This window comes from Pleurodeles waltl, chromosome 8, assembly GCF_031143425.1.
Source record: "Pleurodeles waltl isolate 20211129_DDA chromosome 8, aPleWal1.hap1.20221129, whole genome shotgun sequence".
In the NCBI taxonomy this organism is placed as follows: Eukaryota; Metazoa; Chordata; class Amphibia; order Caudata; family Salamandridae; genus Pleurodeles; species Pleurodeles waltl.
Window position 1 is genome coordinate 1230084469 of NC_090447.1, and position 20808 is coordinate 1230105276.

The window sequence follows — 20808 nt, forward strand, 5'->3', positions numbered from 1 at the left end:
AATAAGGGAATGGAGGTCTCCAAGGAACAGTAGACCTTCGTGCCTGCGTTCACTATGTGCCGGCACTACAAACCCATTCAGCCCTCCCCATCCTCATTTTGGTGGCCGTTGCTCTGTAACAGACCTCTGGGCTTGCTGCCCCCTGCTGCCTCTACCCACTGAACATCCGTGCTTTCTTTCCACCCTTCACCTTTTTCGTATACTATAGCACCTTAAAATATCGTTCTGGTTTCCACTGGGGAGTCTCTCTTACCCCAAACTCCCTGCTCTCATAAGTTGTCTACTTTGTCCCCTCTCTCCAACGGCCAAGTGACATCTAGTCCTGCCCTCCTCCTAAACGTTCAGGCTTAAGGCATCTAGCCCTGTGCTCCTCCAGCATCTGAAAACATGTGGCATCTAGCCCTAACCTCCAAAACCTACAGCCATGTGGCATCAAGCCATGCCCTCCTCCGAAACCTACAGCCATGTGACATCTAGCCATGCCTTCCTCTGAAACCTACAGCCATGTGGAATCTAGCGCTGCCCATCTCCAAAATCTGCAAACATGTGGCACCTAGCCCTCCTGCCTCTAAAATCTGCAAACATGTGGCATCTAGCCCTGCTCTCCTCGAAAACCTACAGCAATGTGTTACATAGCCCTGTCCTCCTACAAAACCTACAGCCATGTGGCCTGTAGCCCTGCCCTCCTCCACAATCTGCAACTATGTGGCATCTAGCCCCAAGTCCTTCCCTCCTACAAAACCTACAGCTATGTGGCAAGTAGCCCTGCCCTCCTCCAAAATCTGCACCTATGTGACATCTAGCCCCAAGCCTTCCCTCCTACAAAACAAGTTGTCCACCTTGTCCCCTCTCTCCATCAGCCATGTGGCACCTAGACCTGCCTTCCTCCTAAACCTACAGCCCGAAGGCATCTAGCCATGTGCTCCTCTAGCATCCGCAAACATGTGGCATCTAGCACTGATCTCCAAAACCTACAGCCATGTGGCATCTAGCCATGCCCTCCTCCGAAACCTACTGCCATGTGGCATCTAGCCCTGCCCTTCTCCAAAATCTGCAAACATGTGGCATCTTGCCCTGCCATCCTCCAAAATCTGTTTGAGATTACCTGTAGTGTTAAGTAAATGTGACACTTGGGTAGCCTTTGATAGGGGCTTCTAAACAAATGCTTACTAGGTACCTCTAATCTACTATTTAAACACGCATTGGCAAAGCCAATAGGTCTCGCCTGTGCAAGAGCTATTGGCTTTGCCAATGTCTTTTAGCCATGTTGCACACCAGCGTGGCTGCTGTTCAGCACGGCTACAAGTTAGTGGTGTAGAGGAGAGTTGCGTGCAGAGTCGTAGAGTGAAATGGCGAAGAGTGGAGTAGTGTTGTAGAGTGGAGTGGCAGAGAGTGGCTTACACTGGAGTGGCATAGAGTAAAATTGACTGGTGTAGAGAGCACTGGCATAGAGAGTTGCAGGGTATAGTGGCTTAGAGTACAGTGGCATTGAATTCAGTGGCATACAATGAAGTGTCGTAGAATAGAGGCGTTGATTACAGTGGTGCACAGTAGATTGAAGTGGAGAAGAGTGGCGCAGAGTACAGTGGCGCAGAGCAGAGTGGTGCAGTGAATAGTGGTGCAGAGTGCAGTGGCATAGAGTAGATGGGCATAGAGTGGTGCAGAGTGGAGTGGCATAGAGTTGGATGATGCAGAAGGCTGTGGCGCAGAGTAGCGCCGAGTGGCATAGAGTGCAGAGTAGAGTTGAGCGGTGTAGAGTGCAGTGACGTAGAGAGGCGCATAGCAGGGTAGCATAGAGTGGTGCAGAGTAGAGTATAGTTCCACAGAGTGCAGTGGCATAGAGTACATAGATGTAAAGTGGAGCAGTGCAGAGTAGAGTGAGTGGCGGTCAGTGCTGTGTTGCAGAGTAGAATGTCAGAGTACAGTGAAGTACACTGGCGTAGAGAGCAATGGTGTAGAGTACAGTGATGCAGAGTAGAGTGGAATGGCATGGAGTGAGGTGACAGTGCAGCTGTGTAGCATGCACTGGGGTAGAGTGCAGTGGTTAAGAGTAGCATAGAGTAAAGTGGCATAGAGTGGAGTGGTGCAGAGTAGAGTACAGTGGTGTATAGTGCAGTGGCATAGAGTAGATTGTTTCAGAATAAAATGAAGTGGCCTAGTGTGGAGTGGTCAATGGTAGAGTGCAGTTTTGTAGAGTGGCATAGATTGTAATGGTGTAGAGGAAAGTGGTGAAGATTGCAATGGTGCAGAGTAGATTAGAGTGGCATACAGTGGATTGGTGTAGAGTGCAGGGACATAGAGTTGAATGTTACAGAAAAAAATGCATTGGCATAGAGCTTATTGGCATACAGTACAGGGCGTAGAGTATAGTGTTACTGAGTGGTGTACAGTGGCGTAGAGTAGATTGGTGTGGCTTAAACTGGAGTGGTGTAGCGTGCAGTGGTGTAGAGTAGAAAAGAGTGCATTGGCATAGAGTAGAGTGATACAGGGTAGAATGGAGAGGTGTCGCGTAAAAAGAGTGCAGTGACGTGTATTGGTACAGAGTGCAGTATCGTGGAGTGATGTAAAGTTGAGTATGGTGGAGTGGTGTAGAGCGGAGTATGCATGGAATGGTAGCGCACTGCCTTCACAGACAACATATTTTCAATTGAAATGGCCATTACATGTGTACAGACATACAGTTTTACTAATAAAACTATAGAGTGCACAAACTAAAATGTGTGGAAATTGCATCACCTAGTCTAATGATTTGTTTCGATCATATTAAAAGTATTCGTTTCCAACACACTTCAGAAATAACAAAAATGTGCTTCATTTGTGCATTCATAGTTCTGATATATTCTGAAATACTTACAGTTTGTTTAAATGTTGTCCCGAGCTAGAAAAAACTCTTTCCTACCCCCACTATCCAGCAAGATTGTCACATAAATCCTCTCAATTTGAAGTCAGAGAAAGAAAAAGAAACAAGCACCCTCGGAAGAGAGCGGTTTTGACCTCAGCCTTTGAATGCACAGCAAATGTGACAAGATAAGAAGAAGATTCAAAAGCCTGTTAACAGAAACGGAGGTCCTAGAAAGATAGTGTAAACACGGTTTAGGCAACGGGAGGGACGAACAGAGCCTAAACCAAATAAAGCCAGCAAATAGAAAGCCAGAAAATGTGAGTTGCAAACCAGAAAGCCAATGGTAATCAACGGAGGTAATGCATTCCTAGGTCAGCTTTTTGAATGTCCCCAAGATGTCTTTAGCTGCTCTGTCTAGTAGGCTGCAACCTAAAAACACCTCAGAGTGTCACAGGGCATCCTTTGGTTAGGGATGGCAGTTGTAAAGAAAGGGGTAATTCTCTTTTAGGAGTCTCTTATGGCCTGCTACTATGCAACACACCCTTCATTGCCAGAACCCAGAGTAACAACAGTCTTCAAAAGCTGTTTGAGGGAGCCAGAGTCTGCCCCCACCTCCATGTGAAGGAGCTGGTATTGTACTTAACCACTTACTAGTTTGTTACACGACAAATATTGTTTTAGAACATACACTTGTAATGGCTTAAATGTAACCACCTTGCCTATCTTGCTGCGTTCTCCATCCATAATATTGATAGAGAATACACAAAAAAGTGTAGGTCTTAATAACATTCAGTGAAAATATTTGTTTGGTATTGATAAATCGCATCACTGTGGACACCGTAAGCACCTTTGTGAAAACTAAGCAATTCCAACCCTGATAGATCACTTCTTGGTGGACTTTGGAAACACTTTCCTAAGATTCGAGGAACTCAATTTTTCCCTTATAACTTCTGGGTGAACCACGTAGGTAAATGTCTATATTCACTGCATTTAACATCGGGGTGGAGCTTGCATGTACTGTACTCAATATAGCTAATCAGTATTTCTTTATGTGACATGTAAATTGCACCTATGAGGAACCTGTTTGTGCTTCTCTTAAGAAATACAATAACTTTGGGCAATGATAATTATTTGGACTTAAACTGTCCACTGTGTGCAAACTCACTTTTACATCCTCTGGCTGCCATAAAAGTAGTAGCTTAGGCTTGGGTAGTAACTAATATAAATGATTAAGCTTGCAGAAGATCTTCAGCTTACCATAAATACACGTAAACATTATTATCAGCATACTTTAATTATGCAAAATTCACTCACCTTATGTACTGCTCAAATTTAAGGAACCACTATCGACTTGAGTATTTACAGATTATCATCAATGTACTCAATACACATGAGCATCTAAAAGTAATTAATGGACCCTAAAGACCCACAGAACTCTGTATCACTTCTACATTTCTAAATGCTCCTTGTGTGCTCGTATGCCAACCAGGTACACCTTACAGAATAATTTGGTTCTAGCAACCTGCTGTCAGGGTTTGGTCTGATTTGTTCCTCCTGTTGAAATGACCACCTCCCTCATTCTCCCACAAGTTCCTAATCTTCCAGTCACTCCCCTTAATTCTCTTCCACCCACTCATGGGCTCAGTCTCTTGCATATGGGGAGAGGGGGCAGCAAGGGGGATAGGCAAAGCCAATTGCTTAGTCTGTTGTAGGCCACGACTGCCTGGCCTGATCTGAAACAGCTCATGACTGGAGATAAGATTTCTTGAGACTCCATGCAGACCAAGACTATAGTCATAGAAGGCAGAGCACCCCCCCCTTTGCTCTTCCTCACGTAAAAGGGTAGGTCATGTACCAGAGTTTACTCAATATTTATTCATTATTTGCACAGTAACTATAACAATTATCGGCTCTATTTAAGAAAAACATTAATTGTGAGATATTGTTTCACTATGCTTTTTCTCTGAAACTTACACATTTTTCTCTGCATGCTTGTATATGTATACGATAACCCAACAAGAAGTCGCAACATTCGACCAATCATAGTAGGTCGGAAATCTCCCATACAAAGATATTTCTAACCAACTACAATGAAACCATCCATCGTTGCTGGCCACATGACATGACAAACGTGGAAAGTTCAGTCTTCTGTATGCCTTTACTCTGTGCACCTCGTACCTTGCTCAGGACTGTGGTGTTTTGTCAGTTAGGGTGGCTGTTGTTTTCTCCTCCCTGGCTTTGGAGTGAGTTCCACCTCCTCTGTTCATTTTGTGATTACTGAAGACACAATATTGCTGAGCCTCTGAAAACCTCAGCCCAAACTGATCGCATGCTGCCAGGGAACCCTTCTGCATGACCCAACCACAGCACTCCTGAATGCAGTCACTCTCCAGGAGTACGGTGGCTGTCACAGAGGGCTCAGGCTCCTAAGTAATCCACCATTGAAACACAGCAGGCACGCATCGGTAGCTGAGACCAACCACCAGACATGTCTCTGTGTACCTCAATAAGAGGCTCAGCTGTAAGCCCAAAGCAGACAAGGACTACTCAGTCCTAGTAAGCTCTGCAGGGTGGCTGGACATGTTTTAAAGTTGTGGTCCGCATTGCTTCTCCTGTACTGCAGCATCCCCATGCCAGTTTCCAATGAAATCAAATTCTGTCCAGTGATGGCACTTGTGCCAGCTCCTGCTCAGTGTGTAGAGCTGTACATGGGGCAAATGGTGTGAGTATATGAAGCATCCCACTGTAATATCTTTGCATTTTAAGATAAACAGGATTGACAATAATACATTTCACTGTTATGAGTGGAAGTGCTTCTTTCATATGCTGGCCTGTTAGTGTGTGTTTGTAAATGGGGTGGTAAGTGAGTTACTGTGTGGGTGAATGAGTGAAACGGTGGGAAAAAGGTAGATAAGTGAGAGAGTTATTGAGCGTGGGCATTAATGATTGTGAGTGGGTAAAGCACTTTAGCTGTGTCCCTCCACAGGAAAGCACTTTCCAGTAGGCGAAGTACACACACTCTGCTCTGCAGCAGGCACACTACAAAAGAGGTGTGTCTTCTGTATGTGGAGTATAAATTCAGCATTGTGCAGGGAAATCTGAATGCCATCAATCTGGCTTCAATATGCTAAAGTTGCCAATAGATTTTTTTATTTCCAAAGCTTCCTGTGTTTACATGTGTTAACATACCTACTGGCTTTGTCAATACTAGTTTTAACTGATTTTGCTGTGAACATTTAGCATCATCCCATTGGCACACTAACTGGTATGCACGGCAGCAAACAATCACTCGCTAAGAATAGCATCCAAGCCTGAGCCAAGCCTCAGCGAGAGGAGATGCCACACTTACCTTTGCCAAGCCCATTAACTCTTTAAAGGGGAAACTCCAAAAGGAACCAACAAGCTGTTTACACGTAAAGGGGTGGTCGCGTGGGAAAAGAAAAAACTAGTTGAGTAAATGTATTGAGACCCAATCTTTAAAAACCAAGACACTCCGGGAGTTGAAGATCAGGCTTTTGTTGTGCTTGAGGAACAGCAACACGCTGTAAAGTGCCATCTAAATCAGAGATACAGACAACCATGAAAATGGCGTCTCCCTGGAGCGCCAACGTGCCCTGGGACAATGAATCCCATCTATCCCACTGACGCCTTACGCCGGGTCAGACAATGCAGCTGCGCCACTGCGCGCTCTCCCTACTCGCCCTCTGAAGGACGGCTCCACAACCCAGGGCTTGTTCTCTCACTCCAACGGGACAATGGAGGGCGGGCCAGAGTGACAAAATGTGACTGTCCAGTTTAATGGACGGCTTTGCATGTTTTTATGCAATGTTGTTGTGTTGTGCTAGGTCTTGCAGGAAGAAGTGCATGCCTAAAAGATTCTTTTAACGGATTAGGTAAACATTATCTTGTGCTGGCACATCTATCACCAGGATGCCCAGAACTATTAACCAAGGAGTAATGATAATGATAATAATAATGATAATGACGATGGTGGTGATGACAACAAATGTCTTTTTTCTTAAACAGTTAACTAGAAGTGATTGATAGTTGACTGACATCCTAAATATATAACGCGTCCTCCTGAAATCTTCATCCCCAATAATTACTTTCGATTTCTGAAGCCAGGCAGTGGGGAGCCCTTAAACAGCACTTCTTACTAATCTTCTTAACACCGGTAGGTACAATGATTCTGGCTGCTCGAATGGGGACACAAAGGGACTAAAATTGCCCATGAACACTCACTTTGGAAAAATACCCAAGCCGGGATTCGAACGCAGTGCTCCTGGGCCATACTTTAAATGCAGACCACTACACGATATCCTTTCCCTGCGCGCATCTTCGGGTGAACAATGCCAGCCCGAACAAACGTGGGCGAGTGCATGGGCTTATAAAGTTAAAAGAAACTAAATTATTGCGACAAACAGTCCCAGCCATCCTTTTAGGTGCCTTGATATTTAGTAAAATAACAATTGTACAAACACATTTGTTATGTTGTCATTGCATCACTCGCTGACATCTAATGTAAAACAAGCATTGGCAATGCCAATAGGTATGGCTTTAAAGGAAGGTATGTTGTATAGCAACGTGAAGCCTTACAAGTAAAAAGCATGGCAATAGATATTTATTTGAGTAGAAGCAAAAACTGTCATATTGGCGTAGGCTAAAAAGTCAAGTGACAGTTGCAACGTGAAGCCAGGCCTAGAAGTCCATGTAGATTAATGACTGCCTTTCTCCCAACTGTGCTGCTACCAAAGAAAAACAACATATATAATCTGGGTATCTAATAAACTTTAATATCATTGCAGTGTTGTGTGTGCCCCTGAAAGTTCAAGTACGGACAGCTGGATAAATAAAGACAATGATCACAGCTAACAGTTTGGTGGAATGACACATCATCTGCCCAATACATGTACTCCTGGTTTCCAACATGCGGGCGAAGACAAAGACCCTCTCAAGTGATGCTCACATAATTGTCTGGCGACAGCTGTGCTGTCAAGCCAGGCCAGAATAAGTCAGACCATAAAAAAGGGGACCTGGTATAATTTCATCGCCTTACAATGTTTTTGATTGTAACCTGATAGTCATTTTTGGTAGATGCCCTAAAGGACCAGTAAAAACAACTGAAATCTAAAAGTATCTGAGGTATATCTAACGAAAAAAAAATCTATCACTCTATGACACACTAGGATTTTAAAAAAAAATATGTTGAGGCAGCATCAACCATAAACATTCAATCACTGCACAGTTGTGTGGTGAAGGATACACAATAACCTACTCTGTGAATGAACATGTAACATTAAACTCACAGGAAAATCAAAATATAATGGGCACTATAGAATTGAGAAACAACATGTTTAAAAATGTATCTCTGTTAATCCCAGGGCACACAACAATTTCCAAAATAAGAGAATGATTACAAAAATATTGTATTTTCTTGGTTGTCATACTATTCATTTGTTGTGATTCTTCCTGCATATTTGTGAGTAATACCATAGCCCTAAAAAAAATCAAAATTCTTGTAATATGCATCATTTTGCTTTAAATCAAAGGCCTATTTCTAGCTGCCTATTACTTCCTTCAGCAATCCCAAAGCAAGGCCAATGTTTTTCATATGCCCCTTTTGTTTACCTTTAAGGTATTCATATGGCATAACTGACGTCAGCCTAGCCGTCCAAGCAGGTGAGGACAGGTTTCCTCCGATCTTCATTACTGTGGAATTGCTAAGTGAGCAACAGAAATATGAAAAATACCAGATTCTTGAGGAGGCAGTCATTATCGATCGTTCTTCACAGGAGTCTAGCATTAACGCAATGGTGTCAGCGACACTTTCAGTTTCAGAAACTTCACACATTTTTTTTTTTAAATGTCTACCGATAGCTCTCTAGTTTATTGCATTGCTGCATGACATTGAACCAGCTTCAAACCACGTTGTGGCATCTAGTACATAAATTTCAACACATGTTGGAGAAGTTAGTTAACCATTCTGGAACGTTATACATTGGATAAATCAACATTAACCGTGAATTACAAATTATCAGGAGATTGAACATTTCCACGTTTACCTCCACCATTCTGCCTCTGCAACTTATCATGAGTCTTCTTTATGACTCTTTAGCACGATGGGTATTGTCAAGGGACATAACTGGTTATAACCTTGTGCAATGTGTGCCTTCCTTCCTTCCTAATAGTCTCCAAGGAAACTTTCTAACTGAAGAAACTTAACAAAGGTGGCCCAGAGGATTCTCCACTGAGCTTGCAGTGTCAAAAATTGCAATAAACCATCCATGCCCAGGAGTTGCGCAACCACTTTTATATCTCTGGTTTCCCAATTTGTACGTCTTTAGTAAGCTCCTTGTACAATGTTGTATTGGTCAGGGACGCATTCCATCTGCGCAGTCAGAAGCAGCCTTGCAAAGGTAAAGAGCTTGCAAAGTTCTAAAATTTCTTAATAGTCTTTGAATTTGGACACATATCGATGCATTCCGTTTTTTTCCAGTTATTTCTACTAGTAGAGACACCTCTAACGGGGTGTAAACCTCTTGCAAAACCACATGCTGGACCGCCCGCAAAACAGCTGCTAGATCATTTTCTGGCCTAGCACGAAGCGTCACAAAGTTTCTGTCTATCTAGTTGCGGGGCTTTCCTCTCACAGATAAATGGGGTCAGCAAACGTTTAAGAGGATTACAAAATTGTTTACCTCAAGAAGCAAGCTAAAGTCTGAAACTGAAAAACACTGTGCCAAGACCTCATGCTTTATTTAACTAATGTCTCAGTCACGTAAAGGGAGATAGGCCACCTCATGTAAGAGCCCAATTTAATTTAATGGTGCAAACCTGTCTACCTGGATGGTCCTCTTTGCTTCAAACTCATCTCCTGCCTTGTGCGCCCTTAATGAAGTTTTAGGGGCCCACATCTTCAACCATTCCTCCTTCTTTCACTCGGGCTCGCTCAGCTTATCATCTGAAACGCCTCTGCTCCCAACCACAGCTTACTCTGCTCCTTTTTCACTGGACTGGGGAAGTAGCGCTCCTCTCATCCCTTACAGACTTCAAGGACCAAGGCCCTGCTCATGACCACAAACCGTTCAACCTACCTCAGGTTCACCTCATGTCATAAACACCTTACTAGAATTCCCCTAAGCAAGGTAACCAAAAAGCCCAAATACCAAGAATGGGAGTAACCTCTCGGAGAAGAGAACCAACTTCTAGAGTATACACTTTATTTCACAACCTTTGACTCCTCGAAGGAGGAGACAATGAATAATCCTGTTTCATTATATCAGCTTTCTACATTTGTTTTGTTCTATAAACATTATTCTGCTGCTGTTGTGTTCCAGCGGTGGGCATCAGGCCATGAGCTGTCTTCCCTTAGGGGCAATGGCTGATTCATTGAGCCACAGCTAGTCCATCTCTCTGTAGGGATGTAATCCCCGGTAAGGAGGCACATTCCCCTCACAAATCAAACACCCAGGTGGGGAAACATGCACAAACTTAACAAAAAACAATATTCGTAGTTCTCCTTACTCCACAATTCAAAACGACTTTCCTTGCTGAGCCCCAGCCACTCCCAGTGAGAAATGCATGGTGAATACTCTTGTTTGAGGCCCCCGAGCCCCACCTCCACTTTCCCTCAATGAGTGACCAGACACTTGCAAAACCTCTTCTTCCAATCTTTTAGCAGTAGAGAAACGAAATAAATCACATCGCGCAGTAGGGACCACAGCTAGAAAAGGTAGCTCCACCATAGTAAAGCAGCATCAAATGGACCTTTGTGAATACCACAGTTTTAATTGTTTTATTCAAAAAGGATATAATTGCTGCCTGCCATTTGATCTCATATTGCCCAAAGCACAAACAATCTGAAAAGAACCACGTTTAAGCAGAAGTGGCAGAGAAAAAACAGGAAATTAATTAAATGGAGGCAATGGTGCGATGAAAACAAGGGCAAAGATAGAGGCAATGCGGGACTTTGGTGCTAAAACAGAGCAGGGCAAATGGGCCCAATTGGCAGGCTTGGCATGCCTAATCTGCAATTACATAGTTTGTTTCTTTGGGTGTTCTAGGCAGTCCCGTTGCTAGAGCTCATCAAGGAATGTCTTCAGCCCTACAGTACAAGTTTAGCAAAGGACAAATTGAAGGATTCAAATGTGTATTTAACATTCAGAACGTACCCTACTATTAGCTGCTGGGAATTTTTCTTTGGTTATCCTGTGGTATAAAAGTACCACAAAATGCTGCTCCAAATTAAAAAAAGGCTACTGTATAATTTTGCTAGAAATCTATGGCAGCCAGCTGATGCAGCACTTGAAAACCTGCTAACAAATGCCTCTGTTGTTGAACTGCTTTCGTTGTTTTTTTATGTTTTTTGTACCAAACCTTCCACTTTCAAGTATCAGCATAGCTCCTGGCAGACCTCTCTGATAGGTCATTCCTGTGAGCGACGGGAATGAGGCTTGTAATTGACAATCTGGAAAACTGTGGAAGAAATATATATAAAATACTATGGATCAGAACATCTCTCTGTCCTTTATTTGAAAGAAAATTGAAAGTATTGCATTTAAACTACTGGATCCTCCACTAGATAGCTGAGCACATGGTTGCCACTGAGACTCAATGGGGCTTAACAAGCCTCTGTTAAAACTTTAGAGACTATACAATATCACACTGCCTAGTATAGTCTTTTTTCCTAAAATTACCAAAACAAAGGCAATGCCTACATTAATTAACATACCTTGAAAGGCTAAATCAAACCACTCTACACTGTTGTTATCAAGGTGGGGCACAGCCTGGCTGTGCATGATAGACTGAGTCCATGGAAGACCAATATCTCACTTCATTTTTTCGAGATAGATACAAATTACTGTTGTCGTATTTTAGCATATGTAAGCCATTCAATAAGAACTGCTGTTGTTGAAATACACTTAGCTGGTCTGTGCTACATAACACAGTTAACATTAGTAGGCACAATTTAGTGTGAAGTCTGACTTCAAGACATAGAGACTCATTTGGCATTGGTAATAGTGAAAGATCCGCTTTTGTATAGAGTAAGTGGCAAATTCTCCACTATAGACTTAACAAAGTTGGCCCAGAAGAATATCCTCCACTGCGCCTGCAGTGTCAACAATTGTATCAAACGATCAAAGCCCATGAGTTGTGCAACCACTTTTATAACTCCACCTTCCCAATTTGCACCCCATTAGTAATCTTCTTGTGCAATGCTGCAGGGACGCATTCCACCTGCCCAGTCAGGAGCAGCTTCTCTTCAACCACCCGCATCCCTGGTAAAGAGCTTGCAAAGTTCCAAAATTCCTTAAAATTAGAAACAAATCTTTGAATGTGGGCACATATCCAAATCAAAAATGTTTGCAGTTCCATTCACAAAGGGGAAGGGGTCCCATTGGGACCCCTTCCCTTTTGCGAATGGGTTACCACCCATTTCAAATAGGTGAAAACTGCGATTGGTTTGCGACCGCGTTCGCGGTAACAAAGCAATCTGGCATTGCACTGCGACTCGCAATTAGGAAGGGGACTCCCCTTCCTAATTGTGACTCGCAAACCAGGTTACCGAATCGCCAAACGGGTTTTGTGCATTTCATAGTGCAGTTTGCATGTCGCAAACAGCGAAAATCGCTGTTTGCGATGTGCAAACTGTTACCTACATCTGGCCCCAAATGCCTTTTCTGCATCAAGAAGGGCAGTTCATTAAGGGATTGGAACTAAATGTGCATTTCGAGTCTTTCTTTTCACTATTGCACATCCTGTAACCAATTTAGCCAAAGCTGCCACAGTCTGTATTTCAGTATGGTCAATTGTGGTATTTTGAATACCCTTGTGGGTTATTGTCATTTTTTTAGTTATATTGAAAATGAGCCTCCTAAGCACATCGAAGTCTAGCCTGAAAACAAGTAAATATCTCAAAAAAATACATTTTGATTGCTCCATTAGAAATAAGACATAGCAAAGCTACTTTTCAAAAAATTGATTCTATGGAAGATTTGTCTGATAATCGTGCTGGAGACATCCTATATGCCTTTTAATTTCTTTGCTCTTCTCCTTTTTTTATACCATCTTTATATCACTGAACAGCTCTCTCACATTTATGGACACTATTATTTAAGGAGTAAACACTGCTAGTTCTAGCTCCTTTCCCTTATCTTTTGCCACTATTCTCACATCCTTTGACTTTCAACTTTAGATATGAAGATGCTAGGCAAATCTTGCTTTCCTTTCCTCCTTTTGCTGATTCGACTTACATTTGGGTGTTGGCCTGTTTTTTCCAAAATGTGAAACCCCTGGATGGAGGTCACTATATCCGCTTCAGTCCTTCAAAAGCATGTCATTTCTTCCACATTCCCCGAATCTTTGACCTTTGTGTGTGTGGTCTACTTTTCTCTTTTCATCCTTTATTTCCAGTATTTGCTCCTGCGTAGCTCTCTAGCCCCATCTTTATTGATCCACTTATCTGGGTGACACATGTACTTTGTAGCACGTATGCGTGTGACGCCAGCAAGGTTCTAGGACATTTCGCAGTGGGGATTCGGCAGTGCAGTACTCCACTCTTTTCCCTGTGGTGAAATACCTGCCGAAGTGTTTTATTTTGTACGCAGCGGCTCTTGCTGCCTCTATCCATTGCATACTGTTTCGTGCTATCCTTCCGAGGAGTTCTACTGTTTGGTCTGATAACAGCATCGAACTCAGCTGGGTAAACGGGGTGGGGTGTGACCTGGAAAGTGAGCCGTGATTGGCTTCCACTTCCCGCCCCTACGTTGCCCCCGCTTTTTGTTTTTGCATGGATTATTTTTTTAATTGGTCTGACACCCTCGAAACCCTTGCCTTAATTGCCCACTGTTACCAAAGATAAACCAATTTAGTATTTGCTAAGTGCTAGAGGAAGCAGGGGTGTCAATGCAGGGTGAGTTAATCAGCACCATGATGCTGGCAGCTTGATAAAGATATACCAGCAACTATTTCACTTTAATAAGATTCTGTCTCCCTCTCCTCTAAAGTACTGTTGTGCCTTCTAAGTTGGCCTCGAGCCTAAGCACTTTTACTCTTTTAATCTTTCTTAGATATGGAGTATAGCCGTTTTTGACTGCAGAAATAAAATTCTCCGATGCCCAATCTGGGTTTGGAGCAGTGCTTGTTATTGTGGACTTTATTATGACACTTTCACTGTTGCCTAGCATTCTTTTTATTCTGAGGTCACAAAGGATCACTGAAGGTTTGTGCACTATGTGGCAACAGTAATAGAAATCTGTTAACAAAACTGTGTAGTGATCGGTCCCTTTAGTTATTAATTCAGGCATTCATTCCACGCTGGAAAGTGGGGCAGGGTGAGACACAATAGTGCCAGTACACTATTGGCTATCACAACACTACCAAACAGACTGAAACAAGTTAAAAGATAAAAAAAGAAAAATATTAGAGGTTGGGAGAACGAAACCAGCATTGCACTATGAGGGTAAAAGCTGAAGTGATCTAAGAAGATCAGTACGTGGGTGTCCCCTACACAATCTGGAATCTTCCTATCAAATTTAAGTGCACGCACAAAAGGAATGAAAAGATCCCATGCTATTAATGGAAACTAACTTTACCTTTGATCAAAGCACTTCTCGGAATAATCATCATCCCACTGTTATATGGTATTGTTGCAGAACAAGTTGCAGTACATCCAAAATCTGATGTGATTGAACGTCTCCAGGCACTGCTCCAGTTACCACTGGAAAAGCTGGCATGAAGCATTTTATAAGACACAGCAAGCAGGATAAGTTTTGAAAAATGTGCTACATGCCACCCAGAACCCTTGGTGTCTTGATGTTATCAAAATAAATCCGAAAATATTATTGCAACCTGGAAAACTATTTGAGGTATCAATGAAATGTATATCTTAACATTTATATCATTTACATCTACTTGCAATGGTATTCAACTGAAATTAATTAATTCTTTTTTTGGTACAAACCACTGCTGACTGTATTATATTGGTAACTGTTTAAATATAATAGCTTGAATTAGTTGAATTAAATTGAATTAGTCTCTTTGGGTGTTCAGTGAGAGCAAAGTTGGCTAATTCAGTCTTTTGATTAAGCCAACAACTATTTCTCGATTATTTTCTCTAAACTGATCAATACTTTCCAACTTAGAACAATATCAATGGACACCATTCATAGATTTGATTTTAACGTGGTCAGAAAATAGTGATATCATGTAACACAAACCGGACCGTTGCTCTCTGGTCACAGTAGAAAGTATTTTCAAACATTAATGTTCTACTTTTTTATCTACATATTATGATTGCATTAAGATTTTTGTATCCAGAGACAATAAAGAATTATTAATCAGAATTGTATTTACATATTTCTTCCAGGAGGAGCACCCTTTTCTCTGTTGAAGATATGCTCTTGTCTTGATCCTACTTCCTCCTACAGCTGCTTGAGGTCTCCTTTTCCTAACCATCTTTCCTGTGATTCTTAGTAAATTTTTCAGAAGTATTTGGTTCTGCAGGCCCCATCTTCCAAAGAATGAAGAACGTTCAGAGAAAGCCCTGATGAAGCTACGAAGATCATAACAGCCCTTCAGCCAGTTTCTGATAATGAAAGGAGATACACAGTGGGCTTACATCAATGCAGTGTAGAAGAGAGGTGAAAGAGGGTAGATAGGATATGCACTTAAATACCTCAAAGTATAAATACAGTGTGTGCGGGACACTTGTTGGAGGTCTGGCTGTAGACCAAGGTTCATAAAACAAGCTTTGTTGGGAGGGTAAAGAGTAACATTTCTCCTCCCAGAAAATGCATTTGTTCAAGACCTTCCTCACACCGAGTTGTCTGCTAGGGCTTTCTTAAACTTAGTATCTATCTACTATATACTATCTACACCCTTTCAGAAATTATCACTCCTTATGTTTCAATATATGCTTTCATGCCTCCAAGCAAGACCCTAGGCCCTTCCCTATGTTACTATCTTTGCTTCTATGCCTCCAAACAAAGTCCACACTACATAAGTACACAAATGATAAAATAAATTCATAATGGAAAGGATAACAATTAGGGCAACTTTTTCTACATGTAGTGCATTCTGCCAAATACTTTCCACGACATAGCCCTGTAAGTTACACATCTAAATAGTATCCAGGCAAGACGACTGGATCAGATGTTATTACCTGCAGGCTACTCTTAAATATCAGCAGTACATTCCTAATTTTCTGAGCCACCTTGACGGCTACAAAAATTAAGCTGCTTTCCAGCAAGGACTACTGGGAAAAAATTTAAACTGCCCTCCAGCAAATAATGTGGGTGAATAACCAGTAGCAGAACTCAAAATTATATGAGTTTAAAACAAGCTTCTCCGGCAAGTAGCTTGTGAGCTCTTGGTAGCTCTGTAGCTACCCATAAGTAGCTCTCCTCTGTGCAATTCACCCTATTAAATTGCGACGTTTTGCTTGGTTGAAATAATGTATGCATGCCAAAATTGTGTATTGAAGACAAAAATGTGTGTACTTTCAGAAATCAGAAGCTGAAAATCAGAGACATTTTTTTTAATTTCTAAAATATATTTCAAACTGATTTTTCAGTGATAAATCGTGTGAGGAGGAGAATTGCTACTGATATTATTACTTTTGTGTTAGGGACACTGCAGATGTGGCTGGCATGTAATAACCACATGGAAGTATTCCAAACTGCCAAAGTCTTTTTTTCCATTACTGCTAGCAACCCTGCCTAATGCACTGAGGTGATCACTGCTGGATATCTTGCATATTGTGGAAATTAATGTACCGATGTGGTTGCTATTACAAAATAATAATATTAGTATGCTGTGATGATCTTCACTGAACATTAGTAGCTCTTGTTACACAAATAGTTAGAGACCACTGGCTTAAGCTCACTTCAAAAGATTACTGTGCCCCATGCTTGCAATGCTTTAATAATTTATCTCTTTGGTTTTTGCAGGTCTAAGAATTTCAAATTTTGTTAGCAACCTTGACAAAGCTCTTTTTTGAGCATGAAACATAACTAGGTGTGTACCTTGCATTTTTTAAGACCAAAATCTATCATTCTGATCTTCATAAACAAAGAATGCAATGAGATTTATATATCAGTCTTTGAAACATGAGCACAACTAAACCTAAAAATGTTGGCATCTGAGACTGTGAACAGGAGGCAGGCTATATTTGGTCTGTGTTTCAAATAGACCATCGGTAGTTATGCTGGGCAGACAAAATTTATACTGGATATATAACGTCACACAATATTTACACTGGTCACAAGATTGTTTATACCAGCCGCACTGTGTTTGTACTCAAGTTTCTAGACATGTCTTTCAAATTTAAAACCTTTTTGTGACTGCTTCAAAGTTGTTGTGGTTGTTGCTTCTCTAAATGGCTTCTAAGAGAAATACTGTGTATTAGACTGAAGATTTTGTGTTGTGTCTGAAAGTTTGTTTTTTTCATAACAATGCATGTACTTGTTGAGAAGCGCTCCATTTCCTAAGTTAGGAGTTCTTATCCTGTGTTCCATGGACCACTGGATATCTGTGATGCCTAATCTTGAGGTCTACAGCTGTTTACAAAATGAAATCTTAGAATAGTAATAAAGTATATATACATAACAAAGAAAATGTGAAATTAAAAGGGTTAAAATGTTTTGTAAATTTGAAAGAATTTGAAATTCTAGGCTAAAAATTAACTTGGTATCCTTAACCTGATGTGTGGTAGCAGCACCAGTACAGTAAACATAATATAGTATGGACACTTGGTGACTTCCATTGAAGCACTGGTGCTCATGGAGAAAAACAGCTTGCAATAGAAGAAAAAAGAGTGATATGCTAGAGTTTGGTTTATCACTTCATATTAGAAATAAAACCACATTTTGAAAAGCTCCAACCTTCCCATACAAATTAAAAGGCCAATGTCTGTGTATATTTTGTTTGCAAATTTTAAAAAAGTTTTCATAAATTGTCTATTTGTTTAATCTATATGTGTTTCTGTATTTGTATGCATAGTTTTGAGGTTCATGTCATAGAAATTGCTTCAGTGGGAATTCCCAGATTCCAGTAGTGAGTCAATGGAGGTCCTCAGAACTCAAAAATTTACGGAACTCGGTCCTTCTAGTCACTCTTTTTTGTTTGTCTATATTTTAAGTTGGCAAACTGTGGACAGAAAAAAACGGACATGCACACATTAATCTGAGAAGAAGGCATGGCCTATTTATACACATTGGTGGGTGGAATGTCCCAAAACCAGGTCCCTGTTCACCATCTGGGAGCCACAGCCATTGGGACAACCACCACTAACAGACTGAAGTCTACGCAGCGAGACCAGCACTTACATAGTAGCGGAAACACTTGGTCCACTGTATAAGCTCATATGATTTAAGTTTGCAAGACCTGGCCACCTTTGTAAATCCCACCAATGGGAAAAGACACCACCTGCAGACAATATACTGAACGTCATGGACAGGTAGCTACTGACAGCACACCCTGAGTGTCACAGAAGACATACTGATCCTAATTGCAGGGGTTAGAGGATGGAAAGAAGACATGATCCTCATTCCAAAACCCATCACTGACGAAAAACTACAAGCATACACACTAATGCATATTGAGGCAACCAACACTGCCAAGAGACCAACCAACGTCTAAGTGCTACACTGTCTAAAAACGGCCTACTTTTAAGAATGTATTATTTTCTCAATGTATGTATGCATCTACTAGCCCAAGGACGTAGAATGCCCTCCCTACTTCCTTTACCATTGCCCACTCTGTCCCTTTAAAGACAAGTACAACATAAAACCAATCCACCACTCTAAATCGTTATACGATTATCCATTGTTATTTTTTCCACTTCTGATTATTTTATTAAAGAAAAGCTTGGCGATGTCATGAGTTCCCTTTGTTGCCGATTATGCACTTTATATAGACCCAATGACATAATTTAATAATTCTGCCCTCCATTTTGTATGCTGATGACATCTGAAAATGCTCGGCCCTAAATCTAAGGGATTTTTCTTTAATCTCGTGATCTCGTGGGCAGAGGTAACTTTCTCGGGATACGAATCCAAATACACCTCAGGACTTTTGGATGTGACGTACATAAGATGCGTTTACAACAATTTACGTTGTTATGTTGTCCTAAATGCAAGCCCTGCATTAACCCTTAAACACACCTTGATGCTAGATTTGTCTACGTGTGTATGAATGGACAGTCAGCACTAAAGCCAAAAGCCTCATAAGGACAATTAAGGACTTGAATGTACCAATGTCAAGAATATGCTGACGTATATCATGTCAATATTATTTGTGGGTGTTTCTCAGAATGTGAATGTTTATATGTTTTTTGTTTTTTTTTAAACGAAAATGAAGAATTAATTTTCACTGTAAACATCTCAAAACCAAATAATTTAGGTTAGGGGACTACTTCCCTTCTTAAAGCCAAGTCCTTCAAGTCCTTTACCAATGTGATACAGCGAGCATCTGTCTGTTAGCAGGTGCAGGCCCCCTCCCTACACAGAACAAGGTAATCTCTGTGACTACACCCTCTCCCAAACGAAAGTACAAAAACACCCAAATCATGCCTAAAAACAGAGAAGAACAGGCCTCATTTGCAAATTCGACGTTATTTGTTATAATCCGACATCAAGGGATGAGGGGCCCAGTTTTGCTGCTGCTTCAATTGGGAATCAAATTATGAGAGGGAAAAAAATCCCGTCTGGGCTCCTCCCACTTATTCCTGAACACAATACTGGCGTCGGCGTGTCTCCTGTGTCCGCTCCCTCCCTCCCCCGCTGCAAACACCCAGTGCAGTAACATGAGCACCTCGCCAGGGACGCGGGGCGGCTGTCAGAGAGCGGCACCTTCAGGGTTCCCCGGTCACCCTCAACTCCAGCGCCTGCCGAGGTGGAGAGGGGTGGATGGGGTCCCACCGCTCCCTCATTGGACCCCTCCCTGGCCGGTTAGCACAGGACTGTCCGAGGAGCGTGGGGCTACTGTCAGAGAGTGGCGGCCTTTGAGGGTCCCCTGTCAGTCTCAACTCGTGTGCCTGCAGAGGATGGAAAGGGATGAGGACTGATTGGATCCCTCGCCGGCCGGATACCTCAGGGCTGCTCCAGGCGCGGGGGCATCTGTAAAGTGGGGCGAAAGCGAATAGAAGGTTGGACCCGCAGTCCTCCTCAACTCCTGTCTGCGTCTGCTGAGAGGACAGACTTCTCCGTCACTGTAACCCTCACCGATGCTCTAACTAGTAACTAAATATTATATAGAGACGACCTATGAGCATAAGCTTTCAAACTCACACTGACCACGTTTTAGACTAACTGAGGAAGCTACAGCTTATCATTTTAGGGGTCTTACTTGATACTCTGGGGCATGGGTGCCAATTATTTCTGGACTACGAAGTTGTGAGTTTAAAAGAACACATTTTGTAGAAGTCTTTATTTCCAGACCCCGACTTCTGCTATCTACGAATTTGTGTCAATGCTGCATAATCCCTCCAAAGTACTCGTCTAACCCCGAGCCTTTCTGCTGAGGATGAAATCAGAGCGACAGGAACGAAGTCCGCCTCCTTGTAGTGTTGATCGACTGATTGCTATACGAACTAGTCGTTTCCGGGTTCATTGCATTTATATAGCGCTTACCACCCCTGAGGAGGTACTGAAATTGGATATTATTTATATTCTGTACCATCATAGGACCCTAATGTTTTTTCTCCAGTGTAAGGTCTTTGGTGACATGTCACGCATCGGAGAGGAAGAAGCGCCTTTCACGGCGCTGCAGAACATCCATAAACTACCACCCATTATCACAATCCGAACGAACCCTTAAAGCATGTAGGCTCTAAGTAGGGACGTCGTCGCTGGTGTGTCTGGTGGAGGGCACTATGCTGATTTCAAACTAATATGGAGTGGTTATAAAAATTAAGATAGCAGCAGTGACTTTGAAATGGTGTCGTGGCCCTAAGGCAAGCAAGGAAA

At 42.1% G+C, this 20808-nt stretch overlaps 1 protein-coding gene across 2 annotated transcripts in view; it reads right to left on the reverse strand.

Annotated features, from left to right (window-relative positions):
- The window catches only part of SMAD9 (SMAD family member 9), a 132506-nt gene that overhangs the window by 111003 nt on the left and 695 nt on the right, over positions 1-20808 (reverse strand). The gene's annotated exons all lie outside the window — the stretch shown is intronic.